The sequence below is a fragment of the Musca domestica genome, unplaced genomic scaffold, assembly GCF_030504385.1.
Source record: "Musca domestica strain aabys unplaced genomic scaffold, Musca_domestica.polishedcontigs.V.1.1 4, whole genome shotgun sequence".
NCBI lineage: Eukaryota > Metazoa > Arthropoda > Insecta > Diptera > Muscidae > Musca > Musca domestica.
Window position 1 is genome coordinate 25,102,681 of NW_026712328.1, and position 13,971 is coordinate 25,116,651.

The following is a 13,971-nucleotide window of genomic DNA, read 5'->3' on the forward strand; positions in this document are numbered from 1 at the left end:
ATTTAGGTCCGATCCGAAATGAACAATATTTGCTCATTCTGTAGAGGGTCAACAATTTGAATAATCATAACAGAAGTCAAAATATATTTAAACTATCGAACATTGTCTGAGGGTATACATCTGTCGGCAAAACCGACACATACTTTTTAAATTGTTAATAATAATATAATAATAATAATAATAATAATAATAATAATAATAATAATAATAATAATAATAATAATAATAATAATAATAATAATAATAATAATAATAATAATAATAATAATAATAATAATAATAATAATAACAATAATAATAATAATAATAATAATAATAATAATAATAATAATAATAATAATAATAATAATAATAATAATAATAATAATAATAATAATAATAATAATAATAATAATAATAATAATAATAATAATAATAATAATAATAATAATAATAATAATAATAATAATAATAATAATAATAATAATAATTATAATAATAATAATATACATATTATTGGTAAATTCTTTAATTAATTATCGATGTAATTAATATAATGCATGAAATATTGTATTAAGTTCGCCAATTTCTCACTAGGTAATTTTCAGCGACGACTTATTCAATGTAACTGCCGTTACAGCTTAGTAATAACGATAACTGTCTAAAAGGATGCTAAACAATCAATGAATATAAAATATTAATTACATTAAAATTTATTGATTAAAAAATTTAAGCTGGCGCCTAAAGGTATGCTCCAGTTAAATGCATCAATTAATAAACAACAAAATATTCTAATATCAAAAGTGAATTAGCTTCGAGAAGTGGCTGTGTTTCAGATCATTCCATATAGTACTAATTGTACTATTTATACACTACGCTACACAATGCTACATGTTATTACGTCATTTGGGCATTTGTTTATACTGCAGAATATATATACTAAAAATATGTAAAGTGTTTGATTGAATTCTCCCATAAAAACTTTTAATTGTTATGCGCAGCTCTACTAAATTAGCAAAGTGGTTTAGGGTATCATAAAGTCGGCCCCGCCCGACTTTAAGACTTTCTTTACTGGTTTTTATTGGGTGCTGCAGTAAAAAATCTAAATATAAAATTAGTCCAATTTTAGTTATTAAAATATTTAACAATTTTATAAAGTACTTGTGATATTTATTTTTCGCATAAAGTACAAATATTTCTGATGATATAAGCTCTTATCTTATTTTAAGCCCACAAGAACGATGAAAAAAATAAAGATAATAATCCTCTATTTGAAAAGAATTATTAAATGCAAGTATTTAATCTAAGAAGTCACAATAAGAGCATTGAACCAATAATGCAGTCAGACATTTATCGTAGACAGAAGGCAAACACTTACATCCATTTGCATTTGGTAGTTATTTGAAAATACAAAAATCTTCTGTGCTTATAACAATAAAAATAAAACCAAAAGAATAATGACAATATCTTAAGAGTAGTTTCTTTCATCATAATCATAAGCAATGTCCAGAAAAGAGACAAATTTATTTTTTTAAGATTTTAACACTCGACTTACTTTTAGTAGGATTTCATGCAAACAATCAAAACTAAAGCCAAAGAACCAATGAAGAAAAGAAAAACAATGAGACGGAGAGTCAAATCCTGGTATAGTACGGCAGTACAGGGTGAGAAAAAAAACTGCAATAAAGTGAAACGCCATAATTTAATTTTTTTTTTAATTTTATTGAATGAAAGCAAAAAATGTCGGAGATAGCATCAAATTTTAGAATAAGTTTAGATTTGTTCAAAGTGGTCCCCTTTGACACGAATTATGGCCTTCAAACGGAAAATGAAACAGTCACACGCTGCCCGAATGTTGCTCTGCGGTATTTTGACCCATTCCCGGCGAAGCGCTTGCTTAAGGTGATCGACACTTTTGTATTTTTTAGTGCCAACCTTTCTTTCCAAAATATTCCAGACAAAATAGTCCAACGGATTGGTATCTAGGGATTTTGGTGAAGCGAGGAACCTCATTTTGTACCCATTCTTGGGTGTCGCGTGCTGAGTGCGATGGTGCTAAGTGCTGTTGGAATGTCCAAGGTCTGCGGCCAAATTGTTTGCGTACCCAAGGCTTTAATACACCCTCCACGATATTTTTGCGATAATATTTGGCATTTTTTCTGATGCCACGGACGATTGACATGTGCAACCGAAGGTGCACATTTTCAGCTGACCTTTTTGGCAAGTAAACACGATCATTTTGTTTGTTTACAAACTGCTGGACAACGAATGTTTTCTCATCGGAGAAACCCAAATTCGGCAGTTTACCACTTTCGGCCAAGCCAAACAAATCTTTAGTTCTTTTGAGTCGAATTTCTTTCCGCTGCAGTGTAAGTTCTTGCAGTTTTTGGAATTTCAATGGCTTTACCCCAAGCACATTTTTCAATATTTGCCGAATGGAATATTGCGATATGTTCAGCTCACGAGATATTTTTCGGACACTGCGACGCAGGTTTTGATCAAGTCGTTCCTTTACTTTTCGAACCATTTCTGCTGATGTTGCTGTTTTCTTCCGTCCACTTCCTTGACGTCGGTCTGCGCTACCAGTATCACGGTAACGATCGATGGTACGAGACACAAAAGATTTATTCACATTTAAATGCTGGAGTGCTTTTGTGGTTTTCCAGCCAAATATAAAGACATCACACTATCACGCTTGAATTTTGATCACGAATATCTATTTTTCTGGAAAATTCTCACAAAAAGGCTTTTGTACGCTTGTAAACAATATAATGAGCTGTTGCCAAACTATATTGAAATCGGCTCAGATTTGGAAATAGCTCCTATATATATTTCCTGTAGACTTCATGTGTTTAATGCATCAAAGACATTTAAAATGTATATATAGCTCCCATACACATTTTCGGCCGATTTCATTTATTTGATGCACCAAACAAGCTATGTGTCTCTAATTGCAATGAAATTTGGAATGTGTAACGGAATTTTAAACGAACATACACTTGCCAAATTATATTGAAATCGGTTCAGATTTGGATATAGCTCCCATATATATTTTTGTGCCGATTTCATTTAATGAAATCTAGAAATAAATTTGTAAAATAGAAATCGGTACAGATTTGGATACAATTAATATACACATTTTTCGCCTGTATTTGAATTTAGCTAACTAGGCTAACAGTAAAAAAAAAAACTAAACAACAACTTAATTGAGGCAACGAATATTGCGGGGAAGTATGTAAGTGGATATGTATTGTTACCTAGAATTCCTCCAATAGCTAAAACAATGTCGTTTAACTTGAAAAGATTGCAGTTTCCTGTACGGTTGGCATTTGCTATGACAATTAATAAATCCGAAAAAGAACAAGTAAAAAAACAGTAAGTTCGGCCGGGCCAAACTTTGAATACCCTCCACCATTTGGAACGAATTAGAAAATTTTCAAAAAAATAAAATCCATTAAAAATTATTTTAAAATCTTTAAAATATCTAACATAGGAAGGTGCCGATATATGGGGGGATATACGATATTGTGGACTTATAAAGACAAATCTATGTCTGCCTGTAAAGTACTCACAAGGAACTCCTTGTGTGGATTTTAAGACAATTCCATTGAAAAATGTGGCTAACATCATCAAAATACCGAATATCGGGGGGTACAGTTATATGGGGGATATACGATATCGTGGACCTATATAGAAAATTCTTTTTGAGGGGGTAAAATGCCCATAAGGGACTCCTTTTTTTGTGGAATTTCAGACAATTCCATTGAAAAATGTGGCTAAAATCATCAAAATACCGAATACCGTGATGTACGATATCGTGGACCTGTATAGAAAATTCTCTCTCAGGGGGTAAAGTACTCACAAGGAACTACTTGTGTGGATTTTAAGACAATTCCATTGAAAAATGTGGCTAATATCATCAAAATACCGAATAACGGGGGGTACAGTTATATGGGGGATATACGATATCGTGGACCTATATAGATAATTTCCTGCCGAGGTATAAAGTACCCAAAAGGAACTATTTGTGTGAATTTTCAGACAATTCCATTGAAAAATGTGGCTAACATCATCAAAATACCGAATATCGGGTGTACCATTATATGGGGGCTATACGATATCGTGGACCGATATAGCCCATCTTCGAACTTGATCTGCCTGCAGACAAAAGAGAGATCTGTGCAAAATTTTAGCTTCCTATCTTAATTCGTTTAGACTGTAGCGTGATTACAACAGACGGACAGACGGACGGCCAGGGCCAAATCGTCTTAGAAATTTACGCTGATCAAGAATATATATAATTTGTTGGTTCTAAAACTAAATTTGGCATGTTCTTGCTTTTCTCAATGTCAGCTGTATATGGAATGTTCACGTGAGTGTAGACCAATCGATTTGTTTATTTACGCTCCTGAAGGAAAAAAAAACAATATTGTATATCCTAAAGCACTACAACAAATGGGGTTTTAAATTGTTGACTTTGTTATATTTTTATTTAAAACCACAAAATATTTGTATATACAATTCTGAAGCCATATAAATCAAAAGAGATAGCTAAGCGCGCCGGGTTCAGCTAGTCTATTTTAAAGTTGAATTGTCATTACGATAATTGAAGATTTAACAGAAAATATCTCAACCTTTTAGAGTCAGTTGAAAATTTATAAAAACTGTTTTCCATATACCATTTGCATACGATTTCCTCGGAATGTTCAACTAAACCACATTGTCATATTAAAATCAAGTTTTTAGCTTTTATTCCGTTTTGTCTCATTTGCTTTTAAAAAGTTCAAGTCATCGATTGCTGCTGAGCCATTTCCAATCCATAAATAAGAAGCATTTTATCGCAATGTTCTATTGAACAGGTAATGTTGTGGCTGCTGAACGTTTTTAGGCTTCATTTATTTTTCATGGCATGAACTATAAAAATTGTAATTTCATTACCGCGCAGTCTGGCAATCTGGAATCGGGAGAAAGGACTACTTTGCCGGAGTGCCTGGTAAACACTTCAATGAGGTGGTGGAAGGTGAGACGGAAACGAAGAGGCCGCTAAGTACGTTAACAAACAAACATACATAGGAGCGAACGACAGGATACGATGGAGCAGAAGATGTGAGCTGAAAACAATGGTAGTAAGAACAACATTTAACAACTTAGAGGCAAAAACTCACTGCATTGTGGGTAACCTACCTTTCAATCTGGCCATTTACCCAGAATAACGAAATGAATTTTCCAATTTTTTTACACTCTATTCTGTTGCGTTGTTTGCTTTCTTTTTTATATCAATTTTGAAAATTGTTTTCCGCCAGTTTCATTTCTAAAAAATGGTTGGCATGATAAGTTAATTTATGATGATGTAACATTTTTCAAAGCTCTATGGAATAGGCAATACAATGCCTAGGGCATCATTGCGTATGAGCACTGTATGACAATGTGTCACGTTTTGTTTTGTAAAATCATACAATGAGGAATATATGTGACAAGTTTTATGCCCTAATGCAGGTGAAAGAAATCTTGTCCATGTGATGTAAACACGTGTCTGATGTGCAAAACTGTAAGGTAAAAGAAAAAACTCAAACGTTGCAAACTGTTTTCATTGTCGAACGGTCGTAAGGGGCAAGGAATTGTGGGTATATGTAAAAAATGGTATGGTAAGTAAAAAAAAAAAAACTTATAGGGCTGGGGAGTCGAGTCACTTTCACCAGATTTCGTCTCGACTCTGTAAACAAAATCTTTTCATCCCATGAAAAAAACTTTAATATAAATGTGTCTAGGACCCATGACACAACCAATACAATATAGGCAACTTTATATTTAATAATAACAAATGCGATAAGTTATTTTGATTATTTCAGACATTTCTAAAATAGTTTAGTTAAAACAAGTGAAACAAACACAAAAACAATAAAATCCGTTAAAAATGCTGTTAAAATCATAAAAATACCGAATGCAGCTGTTATATTAGGGTCTCTAGGACGACATGGGTCTGCATAGGTGACTTTGGCAATAAGACATTACAATATTCAAATGTGAAACTTAAAAAAATCGGTGAATAATGTAGCTAAAATAATCAAAATACCGAATATCGGGATGTACCGTTATATGGGGTCTATACGAAGACGTGGACCTGCACAGACAATTTTCTGTCTTAGGCTGTATTATCCAGTACGAACTTCAAATACCAAATTTGAAACAATTCCGGTGCAAAATGTCGCTAAAATCATCAAAATACCGAATATCGGGAGGTACCGTTATATGGGAGGTACCGTAAGTCTACTTAATTTCGTTCGGAAGCTAGCTTGATTTCCACAGACAGACGGACATCGCTAAATCGACATAGAATTTTATGCTGATCAATAATATATATACTTTGTGAGGTCTAAAATGTATATTTCGAGGTGTTACAAACGGAACATACTATGGTGGAGGGTATAAAATGAGATATATTAGTTACTGCGCATATTACTCAAGAACGACAGACATTTTGACAATTCTGACTGGTTCAGAATGGACTCTTGGCAGAAAAGTATAAAATCTATTTTCAAACACCATAACAATATGTGTTGGGAGTATTGTACGTTTGGTTAGGTAAGAGAGTTTTTAAAACCATGAAATATTACATCTAGGCCCATTATGTTACATATGGATCTACAGGTCGCAATTATGGTCCTGAAATTGGGGTTAGGGTCAGAAATGAAGCCTATTGTTTTGGAGGTGATTGCCAAACATTTAGAGTTTGAAATGAACCAAAAACAGTTGCTCTGCTGGTGGCAATTATAGATAATGATGCTAGAGTTTAGGACTCGGCAGAAGCCAAACACGATCGGAGTATGACTGATGCTACAACTGAATTGTTTCTCTAGCTGTATGACAAGTTGTTATCATTTCACGATACCGACTTCGTATTTCACGATTGCATTTTAGTTGGGACACGCTTTATATCAAATAGGGGGATGATAGTTAGACCGCTTACAGCTCAAGAACCGCTAGACTGCTTTAACAAGTAATTTTGGTAAGATAAATTTTTTGCATGACAACGTGACTTTACATATGTTTTGACGGAAAAGAAAAAAAATGTATTAAGGGGGTAGCTTTGTTCAACCTTCAGTTATTTTGCACTGGTGGTACCGGTATATGTTGGCTATAGAATAACGTGGACCTGTATCGACAAACTACGGTCAGAGGATGTAGTACTCATAACGAACTTCAAATATCAAAATTGAAATAATTTTGTTCAATGGTATGACCCAAATTATCAAAATACCGAATATATTGGTGCACAATTATATATAGATCTCAGCAGGAACATTTTCACACATATTGGGAATACAAACTATTAATTAACAGCTATATTTCGTTTAAAACTGTGACTAAAACCCCGAATAAACCTTAAACCAGCTGGTACCGTTATGTGTGTCCTATACCAAAACGTGGACTAGTACGGACTTAAAATACATTTTAGTAAAATGTTATCTTTCTTCTTCATTTCGTTCGGAAGCTGGAGTTATTTCCACAGACGGGCACCCGTATAGAAATGATGATCTTATGATTTTCAAACGGAAAATAAACTTCATAGATTATCATAAATCATTAAAAATAGTTTACTTCGTGGGAAAAACTCATAGACCATAATTTATATAGCAGGTATCTATGCCACATAACCAACACAATCGTTTTCATAATCTGTTTGTCGAATAGCGGCTTTGCTATTCGTTGATGCCAATTTGTTTTCATTTTTATGCAGAACTTGCTAAATCTAAATTTGTGCATTGTAAATTTTCTTGCCGTAGACACAGTCATACATTCATCCGTACATGTGAACTTAGTATGTACTAATGTCAGAATACCTGAGTTGATTCTGTCGAATAAGTGTTTGCACGGTTATAACTGAGCCTGCATTTTAGTTGTATTATTTCAAAGTGCTTCGGGTTTTTTGTTTCACGGCATGGCTTCATGGAACTCCATACTTTACATGCAATTCAGACACCGTTAAATGGAGATTTTCCGTCTTTTTCGTAGACGTTTTTACTCGATTTGTGCGGTTTTGCCTAGCATCAATTTAAATTGAATTTTCACTTTTTTGTGGCACCTTGCTGTTGTTGTTTTTAGTTCTTCTTCTTCGACATTCGAGAAGCAAGAAAACTCAGTGCTGCAAAAAACAACGAAATACGCGATAGAATGAAAAATCAGCTACAAAGCTACAAAAACTGGCACTAACACATGGATAAGTGAAGAGCGAAATCAATTTTTTACGTACCTTAAGTTTTGAATAGAGATGTCGTCGGTCGAAACGGTGATTTTTATTAGACCGGGCAATGTAAGGCTTGAGAAATAGACCAAACCTTTTGTGTGAAAAATATTAGTGTCAACCTTGCTTTATCTTACTTGTTTTTCTATCAATATTATTAATGTTTCCCATAAGAACGATGTCATTGATAGAGACAAGGTCCACCAAGACATAACTCTGTATCATAGTATGGGCCTGGAAACTTGGTCAATTTTAGAAAGCGTTTGTCCAAAAATCATTAGCTATGCTATCGTGGACGAGTCTATATTTTTTAGCAATTAATAAATCTCAGGTGATAAAAAACATGACCAAAACAAGTAAGCAAAGGCTACAGTCGAGCGGGGCCGACCGTTGAATACCCTACAACACTATAATAAACGATACTGTTTATAGGGACAAAATACTCGACAGAATTCCACAAGAAATTGTGACAAATAATTAAAGAAAACCATCAGGTTTCGTTCTCTAATTTTCGAATAATAGCAACTTAAACTAATTTGCTCATTTCCAATTTATTGGTAGATGTTGCACGTAAATGGTCTTCCTAGATCTAGAACAAATATTTCCCAAATACCTATAATCTCTCAGAAGTGGCAAAAGATTAACATATATTATTGGTTTTTGACTGAAACGCATCTATATGAGATACATCCATTTGACTATATTCTTCAACTAAATCAGCGTTAACGAAATAGTCAGAAGTGCGTCTTTCCTGTATTTGTGAATTCTCCAAAAAGTCACTGGAATGGACATTTACGTATTTTGTCTACAAAAGTTGGCAAACTATTTCACACATTGAATATTTTTGGATGGCCATCCAAAACTGCTTGGCTTTTGCGATGTCCGGTAACCCCCATTAAACTGTGCGTGAGGATCGGGCGATAATTACGACCTGCTGACAATTTTGCAGTTTTTTGGACCATTTAACCCCTAAATATATTGCGATCATCTCCAAAAAGAGTAGGCTTCTATTCTGACCCTCATCTTATACCCATGCAAAATTTCGTAAATATCGGGCCATAAATGCGATCTGTACATGATATCCTGATATCCTAACTACTTAGTTTTGTTAGCTGTAGAAATATTACAAAATGTTTAATTCAAAATGAAAATATGCCAAAAATATGACAAAATAAAAAAATATGAGAAAATGTTACAAAATCAAAATTTTCATCTTTAGAGAGATATTTTTATGCGATTTTTTTAGACGTTTTTTGTTTCCAGCCAAGAGGCCATTCTGAATTAATGAGAACTGTCGAAATCAGTTCAGCCGTTCTCGACATATAAGATATCTTTCAAGCATATCTTCTTTGATAGACATATATATCGCACATATTTTGCTATATATCCGATTTGTTGGATGTTAACATCAATGTAAATGTCAGAAGTAACCTTGTCATGGCTTCGTGATTTCGCCGGGATTTAAAATATTCACGGTTTAATGAAAAATGTTGAATTTTTTCAACACAAAATATATGGTCTATTTTACCCGCTAAATATTATCCGATGACCACCCTAATTGGTAGGCTTCTTCTCCGCCCTAAACTCCAGCTACATACGAAATTCCGCGACGATTGGTCTATAATTTCGTGAAGATCGGACCATAATTGCGACCTGTAGAGTGATTACAAATTAACTTGGACAGACGGACAGACGGACGGACGGACATACATAGCTAGATCGACTCAGCTCGGCGAGCTAGGAAGATCCATATATACTTTCCTATATGGGAAACCAATATTTCGAGGTGTTACATAAATTCTGGCCCAATCAAAGTTATAATACCCCCAACACATAGGGTATAAAAATAGAAACAAATATCACAAAATATTACAAAAAACCAGTAACAACTATGCGTATTTAGTAGAGGTCTCGTAACAAAAAAGTTTATATTGAGAATTTATGTGAAGTTGATCATACCAACTATGATCCGCATAACTTGCTGTATAGTGCATGATATGTCTTCAATAAGGATTATATTAAAAAAAAGTATTAAAGCAATAGATATTCCGGACTGAGTTTAACCAAATGGTAAAATTCGGTTGAATGTATAAAAAATATATTCAATTTGGGCTGATATTCCAATTGTGAGAAATAACCGTAAACTTGGATTAAAATGTACCAATCTCTATAAAATTTGGTAGTGTTTTTGCGAGCTACATCTGATGTCCGGTCATTGTTGTGAAGTTCATAATACGCATGGATAAAACATATATATGGGAGCTATAGCTATATCTAAACCGATTTTCACGAAGATTTTAAGCACTAGCTTCAAGGCTGAATTCAGCAGGAACATTCAGTCCATTTGGGCTAATATTAGCAATTAACAATAAACCTAATATCTCTTTATGAGGTATATATTGGATACTCTGATCCGATTTCGATAAAATTTGATGAAGTTATTTTTGAGCTTCATGAGGTATCTGGTGCCAAAGATTATTGTGTTATAAAAGAATATATAGGAGCTATATTCAAATCTGAATCGATCTTGATAAAACTTGGCAGAGGTATTTTTGATCTATATCTGATATCTGGTTCCAATATCATTCTTGTGGAGTGCATATTGCGAATGTGAAGGACTTAAACACTGAATCGGATGAAACATAGCGATATCTGAACAAATTTTCACCAAATTTAATATACTTACTTCTTGACTGAATTCTGACGAAAGTGCCAAAATTCACTCTATTTGGACTGATATTAACCATCTACCATCCATCTATATACATGATGAGATGAAAAAACAGCAACCAACTTCAGACTGCTGTCATTTCTAAGCCACTAGTCCGACAGCTGTTAAAATTATTTCAGTGACAGCCCGTTATATTTTTTACAAGCGTACAAAAGCACTTTGGTGAAAATTGTCCAGCAAAAAGATATTCGTGATAAAATTCAAGCGTGATGGTAATTTATTTATATTTGAATGGAGACCCACATGTGGCTATAGTTAGAGTACTTAAATATGAATAAATCTTTTGTGTGTCGTACCATCGCCCGTTACCGTGATACTGGTAGCGTAGCCTGACGTCAAGGAAGTGGACGGAATAAAAAGCAACATCAGCAGAAATGGTTCGAAAAGTAAAGAAGCGACTTGATCGAAACCCGCGTCGCAGTGGTCGAAAAATGGCTCGTAAGCTGAACGTATCGCAATATTCCATTCGACAAATATTGAAAAATTAGCTCGGGAAAAGCCATTGAAATTCCAAAAAAATTGACTCAAAAGAGCTAGAGAGTTGCTTCGCTTGACCGAAAGTGGTGAACTGCCGAATTGGATTTTCTCTGATGACAAAACATTCGTTGTCCAGCAGTTTGTATATCGAAAATGTATATCGAAGCTTTATAAAAATCTATACCAATGAACTTGGCAGTGTGAAATGTATCTCAAAGCTTTTTAAAAATCTATGCCAATGAACTTGGCAGTGTTATTTTCGAGCTTTATCTGATACCCGGTATCAAATATCATTGTTGTGAAGTGCATATTTCGCATGGATAAAACATATATATGTGAGCTATAGCTATATCTGAAGCGATTTTTGCCAAAATTTAAAGCACTTGGCTGAAGGCTGACTTCTGACGGAAGTGCCAACATTCAGTCCATTTGGACTGATATTATCCATAGGTCTACAATAAACCTCATATGATATTAACCATCTGGTGCACAATTAACGTGAAATCGATCGAAGATATATTTGGGAAATCTGAAACGATTTTAACTAAATTTAAAGTTTTTGTTTCTAGGCTGAATTCCGATTTCACGTTTATTGTGTAGCAGGTGGTTAATGCCAAAATTCAAGTCATTTGGACTGATGTTAGTCATTTGGTGCACAATTAACATTAAATCGGCTGTAGGTGTATGTGGGAGATATATCTAAATTTGAACCGATTCTCACCAATTTCATTAGGGTTTGTCCTTGGGCTAAACAAATATTGTTTTGAAGGTTTCATACCAATCGGATAATAAAACAGTAACAAAAATACAAGTACAGACGGGCGGAAAGACGGATAGACGGTCTGACACGCATAAATCGACTCAGAGAGGGATTCCATGGAGATCCTCAAAAGTAACTATGGGTCTATCTCGCTCTCTTCACTATGTTATAAGCAAATGCACAAAAACGTAATACCCTTACGTGTAGGGCTATAAATGTTAACATTTTAATTAGCCAAAAGGTCATTTTGAGTTAAATACATTTGTCAAAATCCGTCCAGCCGTTCTTGAGTTATAAGCGGTCTTACTAAAGTTCCCGTCTTTATACCCTACACCACAAGGTGGTCAGAGTATTATGTCTTTGTGCATTTGTTTGTAACAGGCAAAAGGAAACGAGATAGACCCATAGTTCCTTTTGATGATATGCATAGAATCACTTTCTGAGTTGATTTATGTATGTCCGTCCGTCTGTCCATGTATTTTTGTAAACAAAGTACAGGTCGCATTTATTGCCCTATCCAGATGAAATTTTGCACAGGTCATTTGTTTGGCCCAAGGACGAACCCTATTGAAATTGGAGATAATCGGTCAAAATTTAGATATAGCTCCCATATATATCTTCGTCCGATTTGCCTTTTATTGTGAACCAAACGTGTAATATCAGTCCGAATTGTATGGAATTTTGCACGTTGGACCTGTTGCTGTTGTAGCTTACCAGACGGACGTGTTAATCGTTGCTGCAACAAACCTTCAAATTTTCACCGTTCAGAGCGATTTATAGTTGGCGGATTGTTGTTGTATTGGAGCAGTAATTCCTCAGGAACACAATTTCACCCACGTTTAGTCATCGTCGACGGTGAGTGTTTCGCAAATCAAAGTTTTAAAATTTCCAATAAATTGTTTTATTGGCAAAACAAACAAAATTTAATTTGAAAGAGACAAATAATATTGGAGTCAGCTGAATATTTGTTTATCAAATTTACAACATCAGCTGGTCGCTTCTTTCAAAATAGTGGTTGTGGAGCTGTATTTTTTTACACCTTACAACACAGAGTTGCTTCCAAAAGTAAAGTACGGAATTTGTGTTGGGTCGGTAATGTCGTGCTTATGTGGTGTGTGTCTAAGATAAACACCTCTATAGCGAAATCGACATGAGTCACCCTGTTTCCGATCGAGTACCTTATGAAGTAACCCCACGCAACAGCATTGGCTCTTTCCGATTAAATAAATTGCAACAATTGGAGAAAGCTAATGCCGAACTTACTGAACGGAATGAGAAATATGAGAAACTTTGCAGTCAACTCAAAAAAGATGTAGAATTTTTGAAACTACAATTAAACAAAAAACCTGACTCCTATCAAACGGATGAAGATGAACTTCAAGAAGAAGTAGGTCGCTTTGAAAAGCAAACTCAGAACTTCGTTGAAGATGAAAACAAGAATGCCAAGCCAGACAATGAATGGCAAAAAATAACACACAAGAAAAAAAAACAAGAAAGCCCACAAAGTGGCAAAAATAAGAAAAAACAAGCAACCGGGAATAACTACTGGTTAAGTAAAACCCCAAAAAATACTAATCAATTTGCTGTCCTTGATAGTGAAAATGAACCATTACCATCTTCAAACCCCCCTGAAAAGGTTTTTAAACCACCGCCAATATTCGTTGACAAAGTTTCAAATATTCAACCTCTGATTGCACTATTGTCAGAGACTGTCCCAAATGAGTACGAGATCAAAACTCTTCGTAAGCAGCAGGTCAAGATCCAACCAAAAACACATGAAAC

The 13,971-nt window shown here is 34.3% G+C and overlaps 1 long non-coding RNA gene across 1 annotated transcript in view; it reads right to left on the reverse strand.

Moving 5' to 3' along the window:
* LOC131804250 (uncharacterized) overlaps positions 1 to 13,663 on the reverse strand; it is a 30,522-nt gene extending 16,859 nt beyond the window's left edge. The window contains exon 1 of the long non-coding RNA XR_009343021.1: positions 12,904 to 13,663. This is a non-coding gene — a long non-coding RNA (uncharacterized LOC131804250). The remainder of the gene's footprint in view (positions 1 to 12,903) is intronic.
* Positions 13,664 to 13,971: the final 308 nt, after the last annotated feature.